Consider the following 26,168-nt stretch of genomic DNA (forward strand, 5'->3'; position numbering starts at 1 on the left):
TAAGTTTGCCTGTAACTGTTCTGTGACCCTTGGCAGAAAACACAAGATTCCTTGGTCAGAGACAAAGGACTTTATCAAAAAGCAGTGACCTAGAGCTCCATGATCTTCCATACGGATTCTCCCTACCCCTAACATGGACCAGGGTGGCACAAAAGTTCCATCACTTGCCTACAGGCACTGTGAGTTGAGCTGAAGGAGAGGAGCGATGAGCATGGGGATTCAATATTTGTACATGTCTCTAGACTGGGGCCTGGACACTATCCCTGAACTCTTTTTGTTCAAGTCTAGCACTCTATTGCTAGAGCCACAGCTCCATTTCTGGCTGTTGCAATTGGAAATAAGAATCTCATGGACTTTTCTACCTGCACTTGCCTAGTTTTCTGCAAAGATGATGAAAAAATTGTGAGGTTCCAAAACATCATGTGGATAATGGAATCAACCACTACCATACCACCCATGGTGTGTGTGTATGTGTGGTCTGTGTGTGTGTGTGTGTGTGTGTGTGTGTGTGTACGTGCCAGTACCAGGCCTTAAAAACTTGCATTCATCTTTCTTGTTCATGGCTGGTATTCTATTACTTGAGACACACTTCTAGTCTGGCTTTTTCCTGATAAATTTGAAAAGGAAACTTGAAGACTTTTCTTCTAGGGCTGGCTTCGAACCTCATTACTACAGGTCTCAGCTTTCTGAGTAGCTGGGCTCTGAATTCAAGCCTAGTACCTCACAGAAATATAAAAGAGAAAGAGATAAAAGGAAGGAAGGAGGAAGGAAGGAAGGAAAGAAGGAAGGAAGTTAGTTGAACATTGTGTCCTCACATTAGATGTAAGACCTATCTCAAAGTATTTCTGCTGGATATACCCATGCAAAACTTATAATAGTTTCCTGCAGTAGATGGGTAAGAGCAGATAATCCACTAGCTTCCACACCCCATTCCTTTGAAAGAGTCTGGAATTTACCCCAAAGTGTTTGCATGACACCTATTTCTTTTTTAAAAATTATTATTCTTAATTTATTATTATTATTATTACTAATTTATTGTTGTTACAGAAAGAGTCCAATTACATGAGTCAGGTAATGAGTACTTTTTGTTTGTTTGTTTGCAGTCCAGGGGCTTGTTACTGAAGGCCTGAGTACTGTCCCTGGCTTCTTTTTGCTCAAGGGGTAGTACTGTGCCTCTTGAGCCACAGCACCTCTTCTGACTTTTTCTGTTCATGTGGTGCTGAGGAATCAATCCCTGGGCTTCATTCATGCTAGGCAAACACTCTACCGCTAAGCCACATTCCCAGCTCATGAGGACATTTTTGACACCTATTTCTAGCACAAGGCACATTTGACCTTTTCAGTTTTTCTTTTTTTTTTCAGACTTAACATTTCTGATGAACTAAAGATTGGCTTTTTCACCACAGACCACGCCACTCAGACTGACTGCAGTGAAATTTTGCCACTAAAAGAATTGACTTCATCTACAGGAAAGATGGTACAGGTAGAGTGGGGCTTATTTCTAAACATCTATCATAGTTGCGCAAAATTGTTTCCATTGTATCTTTGATCAACAGAACTGAACTTACCAAAAATATGTGCATCTGAATGACAGTATGTGTTTCAAAAATTATGAATATAAGCTATGATTTTTATTTGTCATATGTATGCCATGCTTTTATATGTAACTTGCTTAGTTGTCGTTATTCTCAGGACATCTATAAGCATTTCTGACTTTGATATTTGAAAGATATAAGATATTTTTGTGTATAGGTGAATGAGGGAAGACAATGAAATACTGAATACTTAGGAAGCCATCACAACAGCTTTGTCAGACCTTGACATTTTCTCTTATTTCCTTTAGATGTATTTTTTATTGTAAAGGGATAAAAAGCCTTTCGTATGCATCAGAACATCAAGAGTTATTGTTAAAACAAAATGAACAAACAAACAAAAAAACAACCCCTAGGGACTGGGACTATGGCCTAGTGGCAAGAGTGCTTGCCTCCTATACATGAAGCCCTGGGTTCAATTCCTCAGCACCACATATAGAGAAAAGGCCAGAAGTGGCACTGTGGCTCTAGTGGCACAGTGCTAGCCTTGATCAAAAAGAAGCCAGGGACAGTGCTCAGGCCCTCAGTCCAAGCCTTAGAACTGGCAAAACAAAAACAAAACAAAACATGAAACCCTAATCAATAAAACGATCACATGAAGTCGCATACTACTAATTGCTCAGGGGTACCTTCTTTGCTTAAGATAGCTCAGAAATAACCCCATGACAACACATCAACAGTTTGCTCATAGGCAGGCATGGTGGTGTATGCCTGTCATTCCAGCACTCAAGAGGCAAAGGTTTGGCCTTTTATACCCAAATCCCTGGGTTCCTTTTCACTGTTGCCCCCACTTCCAAAGAAAACCTCCAACATTTAATTCACAAGCATATATAATGGCACAAAATGGACACCATCTATTTAGACATGTGGGCGGCATCTAATCTTTCACTGTGGTGATGCACAATCCCTCTGATTCGTGGGCCAGCAAATGTGCGGTGTAAGTTCTTAACTGGGACTTCTGAGTCAGAGAACCCAAATTAAACATGAAATCAACGAATTAATAAGCCACAATGACAATGAAAACACATCACAAAGAAACCTATGGGACACAGCTAAGGCAGTACTGAGGGGCAAGATCATTGCCCTCAGCACTCACATTAAAAGAATGGAAGCAGAGCAGGTGAATAACCTCACGATGAAACTAAAACAACTGGAGAAACAAGAAATGACAGAATCTAAAACGACTAGGAGGGGAGAGATCACAAGATTAAAGAGGAGATAAATCTGATTGAAAATAGAAAGACCATTCAACAAATAAATAAGACTAAAGCTGGTTCTTTGAGAAAATAAATAAAATTGACAGACCCCTTGCAAGACTTACAAAAAAAAGAAGAGACTCGTATATGTAAAATCAAGGACTCCACCGGAAAAATTACAACAAGTAGACACGATATTCAAACAATCATAAGGAGCTATTTCCAAAACCTCTACTCAGCCAGAAACAATAATTTTACAGAAATGGATCAATTCTTAGAGAAGTACAAACTGCCCAAACTGAACCAAGAAGAAATAAATCAACTAAATAAACCAATAACTTACGGTGAGATACAGGAGGCAATCAAGAACCTCCCAACAAAGAAAAGCCCAGGCCCAGATGGATTCACCAATGAATTTACAAAACCTTTAGTGATGACCAAATACCAATGTTCCTCAAACTCTTCCGCAAAATAGAAACAGAGGGAGAAATCCCAAACTCATTCTACGAAGCTAATATCATACCCATTCCCAAACCAGGCAAAGACCCAACAAAAAAAGAGAACTACAGACCAATATCACTAATGAACACAGACGCAAAGCTCCTCAATAAAATATTAGCTAACAGGATCCAGAAACTGATCAAGAAAATCATACATCATGACCAAGTAGGCTTCATCCCACAGTCACTAGGATGGTTCAACATCCGTAAATCAATCAATGTAATTCACCACATCAACAGAACTAAAATCAAGAATCACATTGTTATCTCAGTCGATGCCCAAAAAGCCTTTGACAAAATACAACATCCATACTTATTAAAAGCTCTGGAGAGAACAGGAATAGATGAAACATTCCTCAAAACAATAAAAGCCATATACAACAGACCAACTGCTAACATCATATTAAATGGATAGAAACTTAAATCATTCCCCCTAGACTCGGGAACAAGACAAGGATGCCCACTCTCCCCACTTCTATTCAACATAGTGCTGGAATCCCTAGCCATAGCAATAAGGCAAGAGGAGGATATCAAAGGGATCCACATCGGCAAGGAAGAAATCAAGCTATCCCTATTCACAGATGACATGATCTCCAGCTCTGTTTTATTCCCTGGAAATTTTTGAGCTATAGGGTCTTGAGAACTTTTCTATTGGAGTTAGCCTCAAACATTTATGTTCCTGCTCTCTGTCTGCCAAACAGCCAGGATTATAGGTATAAGCCAATCCCACCTGAAAAAATACTATTCTTTTATAGCTAACATATTTCTAAAGAGAGAAAGGAAGCTGTTATTTATGTACCTCCTATTGGCATTGATCTGTCATTGAATGAATATTCACTTCCATGAATTTTCCCCCTAAATTCAAGACTTACATACTCAATTATTTCTTCAATGTTTCCACTTCATTTTGTTGTTTTTTTGGTGGGGGCCAGTCCTGGGGCTTGGACTCAGGGCCTGAGCACTGTCCCTGGCTTCTTCTTGCTCAAAGCTAGCACTCTGCCACTTGAGCCACAGTGCCACTTCTGGCCATTTTCTGTATATGGGGTGCTGGGGAATTGAACCCAGGGCCTCATGTATACGAGGCAAGCACTCTTGCCACTAGGCCATATTCCCAGCCCCTCCACTTCATTTTTAATGACGCTACTCAAAGTGTGGTCCAAGAATCTGGATCAGTCCAAAAGCTGTTTATTACTGAGTGATAAAAGAAAAGTTCAACGCCGGGCATTGTGGGCTCATGCCTATAATCCTAGCTACTCAGAAGGCTGAGAGCTGAGGGTCACATGTCAAAGCCAGCTCAGGCAGGAAAGTCTGTCAGACTCTTATCTCCAATTAATCACCAGAAAATTGGAAGTGGTGCGGTGGCTCAAGTGGTAGAGCTCTAGCCTTGAGCTGAAGAGCTCAGGGATAGCAAGCACCCAGGCTCTGAGTTCAAGTTCCAGGACTGAGAAGAGGAAAAAAAAGTTTGCAAACTGAAAGCTAAGGTTTAAAAATTTGATTGAGTAAACTGAATAACCATAATAATATATAGGTATATATATATTTTTTTTATTTTTTTATTTTTTTTTGGCCAGTCCTGGGGCTTGGACTAAGGGCCTGAGCACTGTCCCTGGCTTCTTTTTGCTCAAGGCTAGCACTCTGCCACTTGAGTCACAGCACCACTTCTGGCCATTTTCTATATATGTAGTGCTGGGGAATCAAACTCAGGGCCTCATGTACACGGGGCAAGCACTCTTGCCACAAGGCCATATTCCCAGCCCCCTAATAATAATTTTTTTTTTGGCAGTCCTGGTCTTGGGTTCAGGGCCTGAGCACTGTCCCTGGCTCCTTTTTGCTCAATCCTAGCACTCTGCCATTTGAGCCACAGAGCCAATTCTGGCCGTTATTTATATATCTGGTGCTGGGAAATCGAACCCAGGGCTTCATGCATACAAGGCAAGCACTCTTGCCACTAGGCCATATTCCCAGCCCCCTAATAATAATTTTTAAAGTATCATCATTGAGTAAAAATGTAGTCTCATAAAGGACTTTATCTGGCTATTCAAAACGTACTTTGTCATTTTTTTTCACATTTGTTATAAAATTTTATTTCAGTAGCCAAGTGACTAGTGCTTACAAAAAAAGTTAAATGTTAATTGGTTTTATTTCTGTTTCACCATCTACAAAATTACCTCCAACTGCTCCTTCTGGGTAAAACCTTTCATGCTTTTCCCTGAAGCATGGCCAACAAACGTCATCACTCTAATAATTGGCTGATGCTTTAAAAGCATTTCTGGGGCTGGGGATATGGCCTAGTGGTAAGAGAGCTTGCCTACTATACATGAGGCCCTGGGTTCGATTCCCCAGCACCACATATAGAGAAAACGGCCAGAAGTGGCGCTGTGGCTCAAGTGGCAGAGTGCTAGCCTTGAACAAAAAGGAAGCCAGGGACAGTGCTCAGGCCCTGAGTCCAAGGCACAGGACTGGCCAAAAAAAAAAAAAAAAGCATTTCTGCAATTTCCTGAACACTGTCTCGAAATCAAGAAAACAATCATAACTCTTGTGTCATCATATTTCTTTTCAGAGGTGTTTGTAGCTGTGGAACAGAAAATACTTTAGTTACAACTTTTCAAAAGTCTTTACAGAAGAACTAGTTTAAAACACTACCCTGAAGCCATATATTAATATTAAGTAATCATTTTTAATATATACGTAAGAAGTTTTAACGTCTTTTTCTACTGCATTACACAGTAATTTTAACAATCTTGACTCCATTTCTCATAGGCTATCATAAAGTTGTAGTCAGGCACAGGTGGCTCACACCTGTAATCCGAGCTTCTCAGCGGAGGCTGACATCTGAGGAGCATGGTTCAAAGCCTATCTGGGCAGAAAAGTCGATCAGACTCCAATTTACCACCAGAAAACCATAAGTGGAGCTGTGGCTCAAAGTGGTGGAGCACTAGCATCGAAGAAAAGAACTCGGGGACAGCACCCAGCTTCTGAGTTCAAACCCTATAACCCATAAAATGAAATATAAAGTTCCAAAGAAGACCATTAAGTGTCTGAGTCATTTTGAGTAGCCCCTAACACAGGGCATGACTGACTCTCCCCTTTAACTTTCTGGACAGACAGAAAAACACACTGCAGAGCTACCACTAGTTTCCTACAACTTTCCCTCCTGTTCACTAAAGGCCTTCTTAACCTGGCCACACATGCTCAACTTCACAAAAGATAACTGCAGAATACCCTCTAGTCAATTCTAAAGCTGCTGCCAATGCTTATTCTTGGTAACCAGCAGAATGCACGAAGATGAACATGAATTTTATGATCAAGCAACATATTTTCTAAGTGATATGTCTTATCTAAAATATACTATTATCCCTACTACTTCATGTTAATAGAAAACATTGAAAATAAGGTAATAATCTAAAACATGAAATAAAATGGACTGGCAACTAAATGAAATAGAAAATGGAAGTATGAATGGGATAATAAAGGCCAGGTAGTTACACAGATATTTTTGTGATTGTTTGCCTTGGCTTTCAAGCTTGGTATGGAACTTCAAATGAAATTTTTTTTTCTTCCTTGTGTCTGTGGTTTTTTTCTTTGTTTTTGTACTGCTCCTGGAGCTTAAACTCAGGGCCTAGGTTCTGTCCCTGAGCTTCTTTTTGTTCAAGGCTATTATTGCTATACCACTTGAACCACAGTGCCACTTCTGGCTTTTTCTGAGTAGTTTATTAGATAAAGTCTAGAGTCTCATCGATTGGTTTTGAAGCAGGATCCTCAGACCCCAGCCTCCTAAGTAGCTAGGATTACAAGTGTGAGCCACCAGCTGCCAGCCTATATGTTCTTCTTTTTTGAGGTAGGGTCTCACTATGTAGCTCAGCCTATCCTCAAACTCTTAACTCCTTCTGCCTCAACCTCTTGTATGCTGAGATTGCACATTTGTACAGTCAGGTTGACAATGCCTTTACCTTCCTTATTCATCATATACAAATGCCAGTAACCAAACACTGTATATACTAATTAATTAATTAATTTCATTTTCACAATAATCCATTTTATTAAGAACTGGCTCAGACTATTCCTCGGGAATCCATACAGTGATAGTTCACAATACAAAAGAAGCAAAAAGTAAGAGCTGAGAGAAGCAACTATAGCAAATAAACTTATTCTAAACATACTTGCTCTGAATCATTGTAGCATGAAGTTTCTGCGTGTGATCAATACCTGACAACCTGCTACTCTCACTGCAAATCCAGTCTCTAACCTGCTAGCGCCGGCCTCTCTACTCTCATTTCACTGAGGCTCTATCAAAGGCATCAATGACTTCCACACTGCCATATTAAAGGAAAACTTGGTAGTTCTTGTGACATTTCTCTTAAGCGTTCCAGAGTCTACTCTTTCCTACTGCTACTGTTGTTTCTTCCCTACTTCTCCCATACACTTCTCCATTTCCTTCTCAAACTCCTTGGTGACTGCTTTGCTTTAAACTCTGTAGACGTTAATCTTCAGGACACCCTTCTAGACCCTCTTTGGTCTCCAAACTATCAATCTGGTGAACATCACACTGAATATCAAAAAAGCCAAGCAGGGGCTGGGGATATATCCTAGTGGCAAGAGTGCCTGCCTCGGATACACGAGGCCTTAGGTTCGATTCCCCAGCACCACATATACAGAAAACGGCCAGAAGCGGCGCTGTGGCTCAAGTGGCAGAGTGCTAGCCTTGAGCAGGAAGAAGCCAGGGACAGTGCTCAGGCCCTGAGTCCAAGGCCCAGGACTGGCCAAAAAAAAAAAAAGCCAAGCAAGAGAATGATCCTGAATTCAAGTCTTAGTAACAGCACCAAATAAGTAATTGAGCCCTACACAGGAAGTGACACTGTAGCTCTAAGTAGTAGAGTGCTAGCAAGTGCCCAGGCCAAGAGTTGAAGCCCCAGAACTGAAGGGGGAAAATAAAAGCCCTACACCATCTGGCCTTCATTACTGCTCATCTGCACACCTCTTACCCTCACTCATCCTAATCTAGTCCACTGATCTTTAATAAAACTAACCAAACTAACAAATAGGGTCCTTGGACCATGCTATTCTTTCTGCCTACAGTAATCCTTCTTCCAGAAATCCCCAGTTTGCCTCCCTCACTTCCACCAGGTATCAGCTAAAACATTTCACACACAGGCTTCTCTAACCACTCTCTACACATGAAACTTTCTCCCGATGTGCCATAACTTGCTACCACTTTATTATAGATGGTTTTACTCTCACTCTTACTGGCCCCAAACTAACTTTTCCCTTATTATCTTATTCTAAGCATTCCTACTGCTCATACTTTCCAAAATGTATTCAAATTTTTTTTCTCTCTCTCTTTTTTTTTTTTTTTTTTTTTGGCCAGTCCTGGGCTTGGACTCAGGGACTGAGCACTGCCCTGGCTTCTTTTTGCTCAAGGCTAGCAGTCTGCCACTTGAGCCACAGCGCCACTTCTGGCCATTTTCTGTATATGTAGTGCTGGGGAATTGAACCCAGGGCTTCATGTATACGAGGCAAGCACTCTTGCCACTAGGCCATATCCCCAGCCCTGTATTCAAATTTTTACCATTAATTATTTAGAACAATTAAAATTCCTCCTCCTCCTTTTTTTTTTTGTCAGTCCTGGGCCTTGAACTCAGAGCCTGAGCACTACCTCTGCCTTCCTATTGCTCAAGGCTACCCCAGCCCCAAAATTCCTCCTTCTTTATAAGGTGTGTTAGCATAAACTAGTAAGTGGAAATCTTAGCACTTTCAGCAACTACCATACCTTCAACACTACTAAGTATTACCTACCATTCCATGACCTGAAGTGTTTGATTACAACTACTTCTAATTTCTTTTTTTTTTTTTTTTGGCCAGTCCTGGGGCTTGGACTCAGCGCCTGAGCATTGTACCTGGCTTCTTTTTGCTCAAGGCTAGCACTCTGCCACTTGAGTCACAGCGCCACTTCTGGCCATTTTCTGTATATGTGGTGCTGGGGAATCGAACCCAGGGCCTCATGTGTATGAGGCAAGCTCTCTTGCCACTAGGCCATATCCCCAGCCCTTCTTTAACTTTGGATGAGTATAGAAAAAATCTTTACATTTTTCTCCTGCAGGAAAAAAAATCAAAATTATTTCTATAATTTCCAAAGTAATCATATTAATGTATTGTTCTTTAAGCATGTGAAAAATTTACTTTTTATTTAAATAGTAACTAAGTATACAGGTAGGATAGGAACATCCAAACGGAAGTCAGTAATAAAACAAAGAGAAATATGTTTATTTAAACTTTAAATCAGACTGAGGATTTTCACTACAAATAAATGAGGCTAATATCTAATATGTATTTAAGGTTTAAATTGATAAACAATAAACTTGAATAAGTATTAATCCTAACAGACAATAAAACACTTAAACATTTAAAGGACCTATTGTTACCCAAATATAAACAAGGGTATTCGCGTGCATCAATCAAAAAATGTTTTAAAATTCATATTAATTAATAAAGAACAATTTGGGCATGGTGGCATATCAGAACTTGGTTGGGATGGGGGCTGGGAATATGGCCTAGTAAAAACAGTGCTTGCCATACATACATGAAGCCCTGAGTTCCACGACTCAGCACCACATATAGAGAACAGGCCACAGGTAACTCTGTGGACCAAGTGGCAGAGTGCTAGCCTTGGGCAAAAAGAACCAGGGCCAGTGCTCAGGCCCAGAGTTCAAGCTCCCAGATGTCAAAAAAAAAAAAAAAGAACTTGGGACGGTAAGGCAGAAGGATCACAAGTTTGAAGGTCGACTGGGATTCATAATGAAACCTTGCCTCATTTAAAAAAGCGCACGCTGGGGGCTCTGTCTTGTAATCCTAGCTACTCAAGAAGCTGAAATCGAAGGATCTCAGTTCAAAGCTAGCCCAAGCAGCCCAAGTCCATGAGACTTTCACCACCAATTAATCACCAGAAAACTGCAAATGAGCCAGTGGCTCAAAGTGGTAGAGTGCTAATGTTGAGCGAAAGAGTTCAGACTCAGCACCCATGCCCAAAGCCCCAATGACTGATTAAAAAAAGACAGAGAAAAAAAGAAAAAGACAAACAATATATAATCTTTCTTTTTTTTTCAATTTTTTATTATCAAACTGATGTACAGAGAGGTTACAGTTTCATACGTTAGGCATTGGATACATTTCTTGTACTGTTTCTTACCTTGTCCCTCATGCCCCCCTCCCTCCCCCTCTTTCCCTCCCCCCCAGGTGTTCAGTTCACTTACACCAAACAGTTTTGCAAGTATTGCTTTTGTAGTTATTTCTCTTTTTTTATCCTGTGTCTCTCAAATTTGGTATTCCCTTTGAATTTCCTACTTCCAATACCAGTAAACGCCGTTTCCAATATACTCAGATAAGATTACAGAGATAGTGTAGGTACAACCATAGGAAGGTGATACAAGAACATCATCAATAATAGAAACTACACATACACATAGGACGTTGAAAGTAGTTACAACTGTGGTATAACAATTGTTTCCATAACATGGAGTTCATTTCACTTAGCATCATCTTATGTGTTCATAAGGGTATAGCTATTGGGCCTTGTGATGCTCTGCTATGGTTTGCCTAAACCTGTACTAATTATTCCCAATAAGGGAGGCCATAGAGTCCATGTTTCTTTGGGTCTGGCTCACTTCACTTAGTATAAGTTTTTCCAAGTCCTTCCATTTCCTTACAAATGGAACAATGTCATTCTTTCTGATAGAGGCATAAAATTCCATTGTGTATATGTACCACATTTTCCTGATCCATTCATCTATGGAGGGGCATCTGGGTTGGTTCCAGATTCTCGCTATGACAAATTGTGCTGCGATGAACATTGTTGTGCTGGTGGCATTACTGTGATTTTGTTTGTGGGCTTTTGGATAGATACCCAACAGTGGTTCTTCTGGGTCATAATCTTATAATTCTATAATTCTTATAATCTATAATTCTTATAGCATATTTTAGGTTTTGGCTTGCTGTATTACCTAGATGTACCTCAAAGTCCTAAACAGAATCAATCGTCCCGCCTCAACTTTCTACGAAACCGAGACTACAGGTATGCATCACTACACACAGCTAACACAAGACAGAATTTTAAATGAAAATCCATATCTTTGTGGAGGAAAGCATTAACACTTGCTAAAGTACCATGTGTATGTGTGCAGTTATAGTTTCATAAAGGTCTCATTTCGGCTAAGTTCGTTTTTTACCCATGTCATTCCTTCAAAAATTAAGAAAAGGGGGACTGGGAATATGGCCTAGTGGCAAGGCCTAGTGCCTCTTATACATGAAACCCTGTGTTTGATTCCCCCACACCACATATATGGAAAACGGCCAGAAGTGGCGTGGTGGCTCAAGTGGCAGAGTGCTAGCCTTGAGCACAAAGAAGCCAGGGACAGTGCTCAGGCCCTGAGTCCAAAACCAGGACTGGCCAAAAAAAAAAAAAAAAAAAAAATTAAGAAAAGGTTCTACAAATAAGTAAACTTAAAACAAATTAGTTAGTAAAAAGAAATTCAACTCTAAAAATGAATGCAGATTTTTGCAATTTAAAAATAAAAAACATCTGGTTTTCCCAGTTCGAGTCATATGTATTGTTTTCTAGCAATTACTCAAAAACACCTCATTGCTTTTAAAAATAACGCATCTGGGGCTAGGATTGTGGCCTAGTGGTAAAGTACTTGTCTCACATACATGAAGCCCCAGGTTTGATACCTGAGCACCACATATACAGAAAAAGTCAGAAGTGCTGCTGTGGCTCAAGTGGTAGAGTGCTAGCCTTGAGCACAAAGAAGCCAGGACAGTGCTCAGGCCCTGAGTCCAGGCCCCAAGACTGGCAAAATAATAACCAAAATCATAACAATAAAGCATCTTAGATGACTGTTTTATGTATCTTCAACAAAAATATTTTCATCATTTCTTTACATAATTTCATACCACGTACCTTTTGTTCCATGCGTAATTCCAGAAAGGAAAAAATATCTCATTCCCATATGCTGCAGTAGTTCATAACCATGATATAAACTAATACAAATGGCATACTCGCCGTCAATTATGCCTTGATGACGTCCCTGAAAAAAATCAATAATAAGTTGGGCTGGGGCTATGGCCTAGTGGCAAGAGTGCTTGCCCCTTACACATGAGGCCCTGGGTTCAATTCCCCAGCACCACACATATAGAAAATGGCCAGAAGTGGCACTGTGACTCAAGTGGCAGAGTGCTAGCCTTGAGCAAAAAGAACAGTGCTCAGGCCCTGAGTCCAAGACCCAGGACTGGCAAAAAAAAAAACCCCAAAACAATCAGCACATGTTAAATTCAACCAAAGAAACATGAAGATACAAGCACTATACCCATGCTCTCAGGCTAATGGGCCCATATGATAACCAAGTTTTGTTTTTTCCAGTCCTTACGGCCACAAGCACTGTCCCTGGCTTCTTTTTGCTCAAGGCTAGGTAGCACTCTACCACTTGAGCTCACAGCTCCACCTCTGCCTTTTTCTATGTATGTGGTACTGAGGAATCAAACTCCGGGCTTCATGTATGCTAGGTAAGTACTCCACCACTAGGCCATATTCCCAGCCCCTGGTAACAAAGATTTAAAAGAAGAATACTGAGAATGTATTTCAATTATTTTCCTATAGCTTCCATTTTTAGTGGCATTTCTCAGTGAATCATTCTAAATTCTTCCCTGACAGTGTTGAATAGTTTTCTATAGCACCCTAACTATCTGAAACAGTAAACTTGCCTCTTTATCAAATACACTCACCAATAAAATCAAAATCAGCAAGTTTAGATTTACTGAAAATTTTAGTGAACTTTTAACTTTAGGAAGAAATTTAAACATGTTTATTCATGTTTTAGATAACATAGTGAAATAGACTCCTTTAGAGGTTTGTTTGGCATGGCAGGACTGCATTTTCTGGTGTAAAATAAAAGTGACTCCTATGTAGTCACAAATATTCATTAATTATTCTCTCTGGCCTCTTCAAAATCTTTTTTCTCTAGCTAGGTGCTCTTACCCTTTTGCTCCTTGCTACTTGGGAGTCTGCCTCAAGAATACTTCTCACCAGCCATCCTAGCAACTAAAAGCCTAGGCTGATCAAGCATGTGTCTAGGAAGGAAGCAAGATGCTTTCTCAAGACCTAACCAGCAAAATCCAGAGCCCAAGAAAGCAAAGACCTTAATTCAGATCCCAGGAACTGCTAAATAAAAGCAATGTTCCATGGAGTTACACTTCTAGACTTGGGTGTCTTTTTATATAGTGAGCTTTTCTTCTAACCTTGGGCCCAGCTTGACAGACATTTTCATACACCTACTTCTCTCCAATGAACATTAAGTATTACAAGTTTTTTGTGATGCTTCTTCCTTTCTGGTATTACAAGTAAGCCCAAATATTCTGGGATTCAAATTTAGCTACAATTTGCTCTTTCATGGGTCAGTGATACACTTCAATAACTCATTTTATGTTTTAGCCTTCCTATCATAAACGTTTATACTTACCACAATATTTGGAGATGGGTTTTTCCTAAATTGATCTCTGGCCAGAATTATCTGGTACTTGGTTAGATTGGGGATATCTCTTCTCATCAAAACATTGCTCAGAATCAGAGAACTTGCAAATGTTTCCAAACTCTGCAAATGTAAAAAAAAATATTGTAAGTTTAAAGACCTTTTTTCAAACATATTAATTTTTGCCACATGTTAAAGTAATTAATATATTTAATAAAGTTTGTTTTGAAATGAAGTTTTGGGCTAACACAGCATAGATAATAAAATTGAAGCATCGTTGACATCTAAACCTGGATAGTATCTAAACATGGGCCTCACAAGCTAGGGCTCACACCTGTAATCCACGCAACTCAGGGTCTGAGCATCACAGTTCAAAACCAGCCTGGACAGCAAAGATTAAACTCTTTTTTTTTGCCAGTCCTGGGGCTTTGATTGAGGGCCTGAGCACTGTCCCTGGCTTCTTTTTGCTCGAGGCTAGCACTCTGCCACTTGAGCCCCAGCGCCACTTCTGGCTTTTGTCTGTGTATGTGGTGCTGAGGAATCGAACCCAGGGCTTCATGCATGCTAGGCAAGCACTTTACCACTAAGCCACATTTCCAGCCCCAAGATTAAACTCTTATTTCCAATGAACTACTCAGAGAAAGCCAGAAGTCTTGCTGTGGCTCAAAAAGTAGAATGCTAGCTAGCCAAACAAAACAAGCTTATACACAGTGCCCAGGCAAGTTTTCGCCCCAGGATTGGCAGAAAGAAAAAGAAGGGCAGTGGTATTTTTCATTGCTGCATCTTCCACCTCTAGAACAAATAATAGCACATAGGTCCCAAGTAAATGTTTGCAGATGGTTGAATAAATTGAAATGTCTTTAATTTCATTCATTAATTCTTCCAACCAGTATTAAATATCCATCACATATCAAATGTACCTCTTAAATACCGGGAATCTTATGACTAAGACAAATGACGCTGGCTGCTCTCATAGTTTACAATCCGAGGAAGGAAACCAAAGGATCAAGAAATGGATAGAGATGGAGATTGAAGCTCCTAGCAAGTGCAGGGTCCTATGTCTGATCCCTGATTCTAGGACAAAAAAAAAGACTAAAAGATGGTAATAGATAAGTTTTGTTTCTTGGTTTTGTTGTGGAAAGTGTTTTTTGTTGTTGTTGTTTTTTTTTTTTTCAAATTTTTATTATCAAACTGATGTACAGAGAGGTTACAGTTTCATACGTTAGGCATTGGATACATTTCTTGTACTGTTTGTTACCTTGTCCCTCATGCCCCCCTCCCTCCCGTGGAAAGTGTTTTTATTTTTATTTTTTGTAGCCCAAATTAGCCTCAAACTTGTAATCCTCCTGCCTCATCCTCCCGAGTTCTAAGATTACAGGCATAGCCACATAACCAGTTGAAAATAGGTAATTTTGATAAATACAATGTTATTAATACAATTAAGAATCTAGAACTTCATTGTATGTATGTATGTATGTATGTGTGTGTATAAATATGTATACACACACACACACATATATATATATCACATTTTCTTGAGTGGGTCAGGGGAATGTGGTATATGTACACCATGGAATTTTATGCTTCCAACAGAAAGAAGGACATTGCCCCATTTGTAAGGAAATAGACTTGAAGCAAGCCAGACCTGAAGAAATATAGGCTATATGGTTTCCCTCATTTGTAATCAATAGAATGTATCTATAAATCTACAAATAAACTTAATGGATAGTAAAAGACAAAAATATTACACTTGGACATGATAGATTAAACAGGACTCTAAACATTCACACAGTGAGAACAAAGGAGGATATTCTTAGGAGAGGATCATAGGGCTCAAGCGCTATGTGCATATGAACACAAAAAATGATGCTTGTCCAAGTGAACTCCAAGAAATGGAAATAACAAGTTTTTTCATCATATTGTTTGTGGGGTTTTTCCCCCTCTTTTCTTCTAGTTTTCCCTTTAGTCGCCGTTTTTTATTTGTGTATCCTTTGTCATGTATACAAGTTTATCTCATTTGGGGAGGGGAAGGGAAGCTTAGGAACAGTAGGACCAATTGTGCACTAATTCAGCAGTGATACTCGACAGTCACTACATTGGAAATGAACTATACAACTTGGGGGGGAGCTGTTCAGGATGGGAGGAACTGGGAGAAAATGAGGGAGGGTGTGACACTGTTTAAAAAGAAATGCACTGTCTTAAGTAACTGTAACTCCTCTGTACATCACCTTAGAATAAAAAAAAGAATCTAAAAGAGAGTAAAGTTACGTAGCTTTGAGGCTACGTATGTTAACATGAACGATGAGTTGAGTCTATGATGTTATGTTCTGACGGAGCAAGCATTCCAGAAAGAAAATAGTAAACCAACAGGAATAATCTTAATGGTAAATGAAGGAAGAAAGAGACCTCTACATGAACAGCTGCTAGAGTGACAAATAATTGTTTATTTTAGTACATTTCTTACCTCTCTCTTCCAGCTTTCCTGAATACATTGTCTTACAAAAAAAGCACTCTAAACATATTAACAAAGTGAAATTCTAACTGCACATGACTAACAAATGAGGCAAATATTGGAGTTAAGAATGTAGTTCAGTGCTTAGGGGACTGATCTATTATGAAAGACCTTGCCACCAAAGGAGTGGGGGCAGGAGGGAGGACTGGAGGAAAGAAAGAAGAAAAAAAGAGAGAATGACCAGAATATTCTATATCTTCAATAAATAATACTTAGGAAAAAATAATGCTAAGATTTTTTTATTTAATTTCATTGTCAAGGTGATGTACAGAGGGGCTACAGTTACATATGTAAGGCAGAGAGGAAATTTCTTGTAAACTAGTTACCTCCTCCATTTTGTTCCACCTCCGTTCCTCCCTAGTGCTGCCCCCCCCCCAAGTTATACAGTTTCTTTATATTATCTTTTTCTTTTCTTTCTTTTTCTCTTTTTCTTTTTCTTTTTTCCTTTGGCCAGTCCTGTGGCCTGAACTGAGGGCCGGGGCACTGTCCCTGGCTTCTTTTCACTCACGGCTAACATTGTACCACTTGAGCCACAGCGCCACTTTCAGCTTTTTCTGTTTATGTGGTGCTGAGGAATCAAACTCAGAGCCTGAAGCATGCTAGGCAAGCACTCTACTATTAAGCCAAATTGCCAGCCCCAACATAATGTCTTGTTAAGTATCACTGTTGTATTGGTTTGTCCTTTGCCCTTTGTAATGGAGATTTAATAACAAAAAGAAACCACAGGGCTGGGAATATGGCCTAGTGGTAAAGTGCTAGCCTCATATACATGAAGCCCTGGGTTCGATTCCTCAGCAACACATGTATATACAAAAAGCCAGAAGTGGCACTGTGGCTCAAGTGGCAGAGTGCTAGCCTTGAGCAAAAAGGAAGCCAGGGACAGTGCTCAGGTTCTGAGTTCAAGGCCCAGGAATGGCAAAAATAAATAAACTAATTAATTAATTAAAGAAAGAAAATGACAATCATGTTAAAAAAAAAAAAAAAGAAGCAGTGTCCCCACAAAATTTCAAAGTAGCTGCCACTGGAAAGAAATCTACACTAGTTTTACAAAGGTCCCTCCCCTCCCCTCCCCTTCTTTCCTTCCTCCCTTCCTTGGAGTTACTGGCACCTGAAATAAAGGCCTCAAGTTCTCCCTCTTTCACTCAGGTTGGTGCTCTACCACTTAAGCCACACCTCCACTCTGGCTTTTTGCTGGTTGATGGAGGATAAGCAGCTCATGGACTTTTCTTCCTGGGATGGCCTTGAACCACAATCATCAGGTATCAGTCTCCTGAGTAGCTAGGATTTCAGGTGAGGGCCACCAGCTGAGATTTGAACTTCTTGAAAGGCTGAAATGATAATTAAATATCAAAAATTTAAAAAGTTACCTTAAAAGTATGGCCCAAACGCTAGAAAGCTTGGCTAGCAAATGGAAGGCATGAACAGAAATTCCAATATCACACACACACACAAAAACAACACGAATGCAGCTGGGAATATGGCCTAGTGTAAAGTGCTTGCCTCGTATACATGAAGCCCTGGGTACGATTCCTCAGCACCACATATATAGAAAAAGCTGGAAGTGGTGCTGTGGCTCAAGTGGTAGAGTGCTATCCTTGAGCAAAAAGAAGCCAGGGACAGTGCTCAGGCCCTGAGTTCAAGGCCCACGACTGGCAAAAAAAACCAAAACGGAGCAAAATAGAAAGAAAGAAAAAGGAAAAAAATATGTATGGAAGTACTGGAGGAAAACTAGTCTATCCTCCTTATTGTTTAGAGAATTAGATTGCTGGCAGCTTTGTAAAAGGTTACCTGGGCTCATAGATCTATCTGATTACTCCTTTTTCTTCTACATGGTTAGCTTTCTTAACCATGTGGCTAACATGCAATCATCAAATTCCGTAGGTCGTTCAGAGAGCCAGCCCACTTTTGAGAAAGAAGAACATATTCATGTCTCAATAGAAGAAGTGGCAAAGAAATCACTCATCATCTTTAATCCATCCCCAAACTCATAACTTCAAAGACCTCTTCAATATATGGATTCTCTAATATATGGATTCTGTATGTTCTCTTTTCTAGATTCTGCCAGTGAATTTATGCAAACCTAGAACTAGGAGAAAAAAGGCTTACCTGGATGTATGTCTTTTGGATGGCTGCCAGTTCTTCCCCAAGGGGCACAACAAGCTTCACAACTCGTCTTTCATGAGACTATGGCAAAATATCTGCAGAATCTTCAGAACAAAGCTCAATCTGCCCAATTAGTAGGTTAGTAATAGCCTGCTGCACAGCCTACACAAAATCCATAAAATATGAGAATAAATTTTTTTTTATTTTATATATTTTGGCCAGTCCTGGGCCTTGGACTCAGTGCCTGAGCACTGTCCCTGACTTCCTTTTGCTCAAGGCTAGCACTCTGCCACTTGAGCCACAGCGCCACTTCTGGCCATTTTCTGTATATGTGGTGCTGGGGAATCGAACCCAGGGCTTCATGTATACTAGGCAAGCTCTCTTGACACTAGGCCATATCCCCAGCCCCAGAATAAATTATTTAACATGTTGATTTTTTAACTATATACAGAAATGAAATAGTAAGAGTCTCAGGCCAGCATAGGCCCAGATAGCAAGTCTGTCTCAAAAGCAAACCAAAATAACCCTCCTACCCCCTCCCCCCAAAAAAAACCCACAGGAAGAGGGAAACTGGAAGAAAAATGACGGAGGGGGTAAAAATGTTCCACAAGAAATGTACTGATTACCTAACTTATGTAACTGTAACCCTGCCATACATCATTTTTTAATTTAAAATTTTTAAATTAAAAAAAATTACACATTCCACATACCGTATGAGAACAGGAGAAAAATAATTTTGAAACATTTTTTTCTACCCGTAACATTTCTCTAATAAGAACATTAGAGCATTTCTAACAAATTTCGTAAACGTATTTTTGGCTCTTTTCAAATGTAATCTTACAGAGATAGACAAACATATTTTAGAGGAGGGCTGATAATCCTTGAGGGGGGGGGGGGCTGGAATTTTTCCCAAGTGGAAAGAGTACACACTTGGCATTCTAACAACCCTGGTTCCAGCATCAAGAAATAAAATATCTGCATTTTGAATATTCTCCAATATAGGGAACAAGAGCTCTTTAAAAAATGGTTGATTCTATACCTAGGCCAAGGAAAATAATAAATAAGCATAAATTATCTTGTGATGTCAGAAAAATTTTAAATGTTTTAAAGGGAAATAGAGACGCGTATGTATCTAAAGAACATAGAAATTGTGTTGAAGAAGCTCTGCAATGGCCAACGCTAACCCAGTCTGAGCAACAAAACTGAATATGGACTGTAGCCCATAGAAAACAATCAATATATATTAGTTCATAAAGATATAAAGAAGTGAATTCACAAATAACAGCTCTTTGTTACAAAAGAATGTCAGTTAAGCATAGAAGCTGAACTCATGGGATACCCCAATCATCTGAAAACCTAGTACAGTACTTGAAAGGCAGAGACTGGAGACCTTGAGTTCCAGGCTAGTCTAGAACTCACTAAGCAATTTGTTGAAAGGAAGCAAAGGAAAGAAGGAGGGTAAGAGGAAGGGTGAGTAAGAGAAAAGGGATGGAGGAGGGGTAGTAATAGTGATTTTTTTTTTTTTTTTTGGCCAGTCCTGTGACTTGGACTCAGGGTCTGAGTACTGTCCCTGGCTTCTTTTTGCTCAAGGCTAGCACTCTGCCACTTGAGCCACAGCGCCACTTCTGGCCATTTTCTGTATATGTGGTGCTGGGGAATCGAACCCAGGGACTCATGTATATGAGGCAGGCACTCTTGCCATTAGGCCATATCCCCAGCCCAGCAATAGTGATTTTAAAGAAAACACAGAAGTAATCGTTGACAGCTAGATCACAATTAGATGCTAAAATAGAGCACGAATATAGTGCAAACTATCTCCCCCACTAGGTACTTATTCATTATAGAGGGAGAAACCCAAAAGACGTCATCTTAGATTAGGAGCACCAGAAGTAAGTCACCGTGTAGCCCTGACAGGATGTGCTGAGCATAGCTATGTACAGCATTCCTTCTGGTCTGCAAAATACCAGACAAACCAAACTGAGTGACATTCTACAAAATGCTGTTCCAAAACATGCAGCTCATGAGAGACAAGACTAAGGAATTGTCACAGATTGGAAGGGAATAAGGAGATAAGACCAGTAAGTTAAGTTCAAGATTTTAGATTGCGCAATGGGGAAAAAGAGGCATTGATGGGCAAGCAGAATTCAAATTATAGTTGGTATATTAGCTACTAGCATTCTTACTATGGTTGTATTAATGTCAGCATTAGCAGAAATTAAGTGAAAGACAAAGATTTAAACTTTTACAAATTTTTCCATAAGTCTAAAATTATTTCCAAGTTAAACTAAAAAGAACTATACATAGCAATTACTACAAAGTAGTCATAGCCCGGCCCTGCTGGCTCAGACCTGTAATCCTAGCTACTCAGGAAGATGAGATCTGAGGATCATAGTTTGAAGCCAGCGTTGGCTTCGTGAGACCTTTATCTCCAATAAACTACTCAGAAAAAGCCAGAAGTGGTGTGATGGCTCAAGTGATTGAACACTAGTCTTGAGACAAAGAAACTCAGGGACAGAACCCAGGCCCAGAGCTCAACTTGCAGGACCAGCAAAACAAAAAATAATAAAAACAAAAAGCAGGGGCTGCAAATGGGGCTTAGTGGTAGAGTGCTTCCTTGCCTAGCAAGCATGAAGCCCTGGGTTCGATTCCTCAGCACCACATAAAGAGAAAAAGCCAGGAGTGGTGCTGTGGCTCAAGAGGTAGAGTGCTACTAGCACTGAGCAAAAACAAACCAGGGACAGTGCTCAGGCCCTGAGTTCAAGCCCTCGTACTGGCAAAAAAATAAAATAAATTAAAAAATAGCCCTAGTACATTAATTGGTATTTTTTAATAAATAGCTTTAGAGGAAAGAGCAAGGCAAGGAGTAACTTTGTCCACAAAGAAATGTACTCTTTACCTGATTTATGGAACTGTAACCCCTTTGTCCATCACCAGTATATTAACAAAAAATTAGAAAAAAATAGCAGCAACAACAAAATAACACTGAAGCCATAAAACTACTGATCCAAAGAGTAGCTAAGTTCAGCAGGTAAGTGGGATGTTGAGGTTGGAAGATCTCTTAGAGCACAGAAGTTCAAGAAGTGTAAGACCGACTGGGCAACATGGCCAAGCCCCACATCAACAAACAAATAGCAAATCAAATAAAAACAGGAGGGAAAAAAGCCTCCTGCAGGACTGGGATGTAGCTCAGTGGCAAAGCGCTTGCTTAGCAAGTGCAACCAACATCCTGGATTCCATCCCCAGTAAGAAGAAAAACAATACTGCTTAACAACAACAACAAAATATATATATATTATATATTAAAAAAAAAAAAAGTAAAGGCAGACGCAAGTGGCTCACACCTGTAATCCTAGCAACTCAGGAGGCTGAGATCTGAGGATGTGAACTTCAAAGCCAGCCCGTGCAGTTGCCCATTAGACTCTTACCTCCAGTTAACCACTAGAAAACCATTAGTGGGGACTGGGAATGTGGCCTAGTGGCAAGAGTGCTTACCTCATATGCATGAAGCCCAGGGTTCGATTCCTCAGCACCACATCTACAGAAACGGCCAGAAGTGGTGCTGTGGCTCAAGTCGGAGAGGACAAACCTTGAGAGCAAGAGTTCAGGGACAGCGTCCAGACTCAGAGTTCAAGCTCCACAACTGACAAAAAAACAAAATGCAAAAAAAACCTACTTCACCCACAAAAGAAAGTTAAGGCACGTTGTGGAACTCACACATTTTCACAAGTGAGTGTTCCAAAACAGAAAACTGGGTGTCATGCTACTCTTCCAATCTCACATTCACTATCACGCTCCCTTTCCTCTCTAATCTCTTAAACCTTAAGTATCATCCTAAGCACATTCTGTTTCTTTTACTTCCTTCCCTTCCTCTCCTAGCAGTACTGGACATTCAACTCGAGGCCTGTTTCCAGGTCTTGCATTTGCAAGGCTTACTTCTTGAGTCACAACCCCAGCCTCCAGCTAAATACTTCTTTTTTGTTGTTGGTTGTGGGGCTGGACCTCAGGGCCTGGGGGCTGTGCCAGAGCTTTTTCCACTTAAGGCTGGCATTCTACCACTTTGAGCCACAGTACCACTTCCAGTTTTCTGGTGGTTAACTGGAGATAAGAGCCTCAAGGACCTTCCTGCCTGGGCTGCCTTCAAACCGTGATCCTTAGATCTCAGACCCCTGAGTAGCTAGGATTACAGGTGTTAGTCACTGGTGCTGGCTCCAGCTAAATATTTCTAATGAGTCTTTGCAGGTCATATTCCCTATAGCCTACACCGTCCATTCAAACTACTAAGAATAAAATGCATGCTTCATGTTCTGTTCCTTAAGTAGGACAGGTAGGGCCAGTGTCCTTATCATAACAGATAAATAGAAACCATTTCTACTTAGTGGCGAGAAGTAAATGACCTCTATAAGTACATCCCATTGCTCCCACACCTGTACTTGGTATCTACATAGAAAGGAAAGGCAGTATTAGGCAGGTACATATTTCGTCCTTATGATATTGATATTTAAAATTACCTGACCTGGCTGCCATGGAATAGTCCTATATGTCTACTTATGTCCTTGAATTATTATCTTAGCTTCCAAACTCTACCAATATCCTACTTTACATCACTGTGCCATCCATGACCCGCACCTGACATCTGTTAAGTTTTTGTTTTTGTTTTTTGTTTTTTTTTTGGCCAGTCCTGGGGCTTGGACTCAGGGCCTGAGCACTGTCCCTGGCTTCTTCCCGCTCAAGGCTAGCACTCTGCCACTTGAGCCACAGAGCCGCTTCTGGCCGTTTTCTGTATATGTGGTGCTGGGGAATCGAACCTAGGGCCTCGTGTATCCGAGGCAGGCACTCTTGCCACTAGGCTATATCCCCAGCCCCTGTTAAGTTTCTTTGAAAAAGAAAAAGGAGGAAGGGATAGGGAGAGGCAGGGAGAGCAGAGACACTGATTAACGTAACCAAGACAGGGGCTGGGAATATGGCCTAGTGGTAGAGTGCTTGCCTTGTATGCATGAAGTCCTGGGTTTAATTCCTCAGCACTACATATACAGAAAAAGCCAGAAGTGGCACTGTGGCTCAAGTGGCAGAGCGCAAGCATTGAGCAAAAGGAAACCAGGGACCATGCTCAGGCCCTGAGTTCAAGGCCTATGACTGGCAAAAAAATAAATAAATAAATAAATAAGTGAGCAAGACTAAGTATTTCCTATGACCACCTATTATGGGATAATAAATTACCATCAATAACTTCCATCACTAATAATGATCTCCTCCAAAATAAGTCTTAACAATATAGACTACAGAATACACCACACAAAATTCTTACCTGGCAATAAGCATAGTTTCCAAGAGCCTTATGAGCTTCATCAACAACTAGGCACTTGACATCAGCATCAGGACAAGCTCCTCTAGTAAGGTCATTTACCATGACCTGAGGTGTAAGAAACAACTCTCTTGCTGGACCACATTTCCTTCCTGATGACAGCTAGAGTAGAACCTACAAATTAAAGTGACAGTCTACCTCTAAACTTCACACTGAATCTGGAGGTGTGGCTCAAGTGGTAGAATCAATCTGAATCTGCAAATCAGACAATAAATAAACTTCATATTGTTTATCTACAAAGTCCTATCATCTGGACAACTTTCTGAATGGTTTGGTACATTGGTTAAGTGAAGAACAATTTTGACAATGCACTGGAATGATACTCTCATTCTTTTTTGTTATTGATTGATTAGTGGACCTGATGTTGGAACTGAAGGCTTTATGCACTTGCTAAGGCAGAGGCTCTCCTGATTCTGAAGACAGGGACTCACTTTGTCCAGGGAAAGCCTGGATAACTATGTTCCTCGTGATGTTCCCATTTAATTAGGATGCCAGTTGGGAAACCCCAGGCCCAGCCTTTTCTAGATAGAGGCTTGTCAACTTTTCTTTTTCTTTCTTTCGTTCTTTCTTTTTTTTTTTTTTTTTTTTTTTTTGGCCTGGGATGGCCTGCAACCTTCATCCTCCCCATTGCAGCCTCGAGGTAGCTGGGAGTACAGGCAGGGGCTACTCATGCCAGGCCTATTAGGCCACACATTAAAGCGCTGATGTTGCCCAAATGTCAAAGCTGCCTCTAACCAAAGGCCACAAGCAGGTTATATTTACAGAATTCCTGCAGAAGTGCACAAGAATTGAAGAGAAGCAAAAACGTACAACGGAGAATACCACAATTATCTAGAGATTATACACTCTTCATTGGTTCAAAATATTGACAACCTATATAAGGTAATCTCTGAAAGCTAAATAAAGTAATCAGTACTAGACTTGCTACAAAACCTGGCATGGGAGAGAATGGGATATGTGTATGTTTGCATGAGAACTACTGTACAAGGTGCAGGAGTTCCTGTAGTTCTATTTCCACCAGATTACGTCCTCATCCCTTTGGGGATCCGGCTCTTCACCTCCACTTCATCCATTCCTACTAACATACCTGTCAGTTCGGCCCTGTGGGGTTGCGGAATACCCATCACCTGGTAGCAAGCCTCCATCTGTTGTATCACCAGGGGTTTGGTGGGCGCCATGAAGACCACCTTGCCAGAAGGGAACCAGCGGTAGAAATTGTACATGACCACGGCGGCAAAGAAGGTCTCCCCAGCCCGGTAGGCAGGCAGACGAGCGGGTTACAGAACAGGGCGGTCCGGGAGCTGCGCAGCTGGTAGTGTCGCAGCGGACAATTGGTAGGAGAAATCCACAGGGCGCCCGAGGAGGTGCAGAAGCCGCCATTCTCTCCCCTCAGCCGCTGCTCGGCCTCGAACGCCGCCACCAGCAACACCTCGTCATCGGACTCGGGCTGGGCCTCCTCGACCGCGGCGGACGACCGACGGCGCCTGGGAGCTGCGGACGCCGGGGTCCCGAGGCCGCTCCCTCGGGAGGCTGCAACCCGGGGCCCCGGAGGATCGGGAAAGGCTGGAGCCCCACGTCTGGAAAAGCGTTCGCTGCCGTCCGCTCATCAGGCCGAGGACGACCAGAAACTCCGCTCAGCCTCCCGCAGCCAGGGCAGCGGAACCGCCACAGCTGCGGCCCCGGTAGGCTTCATTCGCACCAAAGTGTGCAAGCAGAAGGCGAGGGCGCGGCGGGCTCGGCTCCCATCCGAAATTGCCTCCAGCCAGCCTCGGGCTGCGATTGGGGATCGGGTTGTTTCCCGGAAGTCTTTGCGGGAGCTCCCGCCGGCGCATGCGCGCTGTGAGAGTGTGAGCCGCGTTACTCTAAACCCAGTCCTGTCCCCATTAGCTGTTCCTTTAGGCCTAAAAAAAGTCCCAATCTAGATCTGAGTTCCGCTTGCAAGCCTTGGGAGCCTCGACGACACTGCTACGGTGTTAATCACTTACAATGATTGAATAAATAACTAGGTAAAAAGCCGTGAGACCCGGGGGACGATATTTGTGGAGGAAGTCGTGCTTACTGAGCATTTAAACCTGAAGATGAAGTGAGAAACAAATACGTGTGAATATTTGTAAATTCCTACATTTTTCTCTTTCAAGGGAAAAACATACCACGTCTTTTTTGCTGTTAGGAGTGGACCTATTAGATCTGTGTGTGTGTGTGTGTGTGTGTGTGTGTGTGTCTGTGTATGCCGTTATGGGGGCTTGAACTCTGGGCCTGGGTGCTGTCGCTGGGCTTTTTTGCTCCAGGAGAGCACTGTACCGCTTGAGCCTCACCTCCACTTCCGGCTTTTTTGCTGGTTAGTTGGGGACTTTCCTACCCAGGCTGTCATGGCATCATGATCCGCAGA

General features: G+C 41.2%; 1 pseudogene; it reads right to left on the reverse strand.

Moving 5' to 3' along the window:
* Nucleotides 1-2,469: 2,469 nt before the first annotated feature.
* On the reverse strand, nucleotides 2,470-25,553 carry LOC125345333 (annotated as a pseudogene).
* Nucleotides 25,554-26,168: the final 615 nt, after the last annotated feature.

Source organism: Perognathus longimembris, unplaced genomic scaffold (genome assembly GCF_023159225.1).
Source record: "Perognathus longimembris pacificus isolate PPM17 unplaced genomic scaffold, ASM2315922v1 HiC_scaffold_5535, whole genome shotgun sequence".
NCBI classification, from domain to species: domain Eukaryota; kingdom Metazoa; phylum Chordata; class Mammalia; order Rodentia; family Heteromyidae; genus Perognathus; species Perognathus longimembris.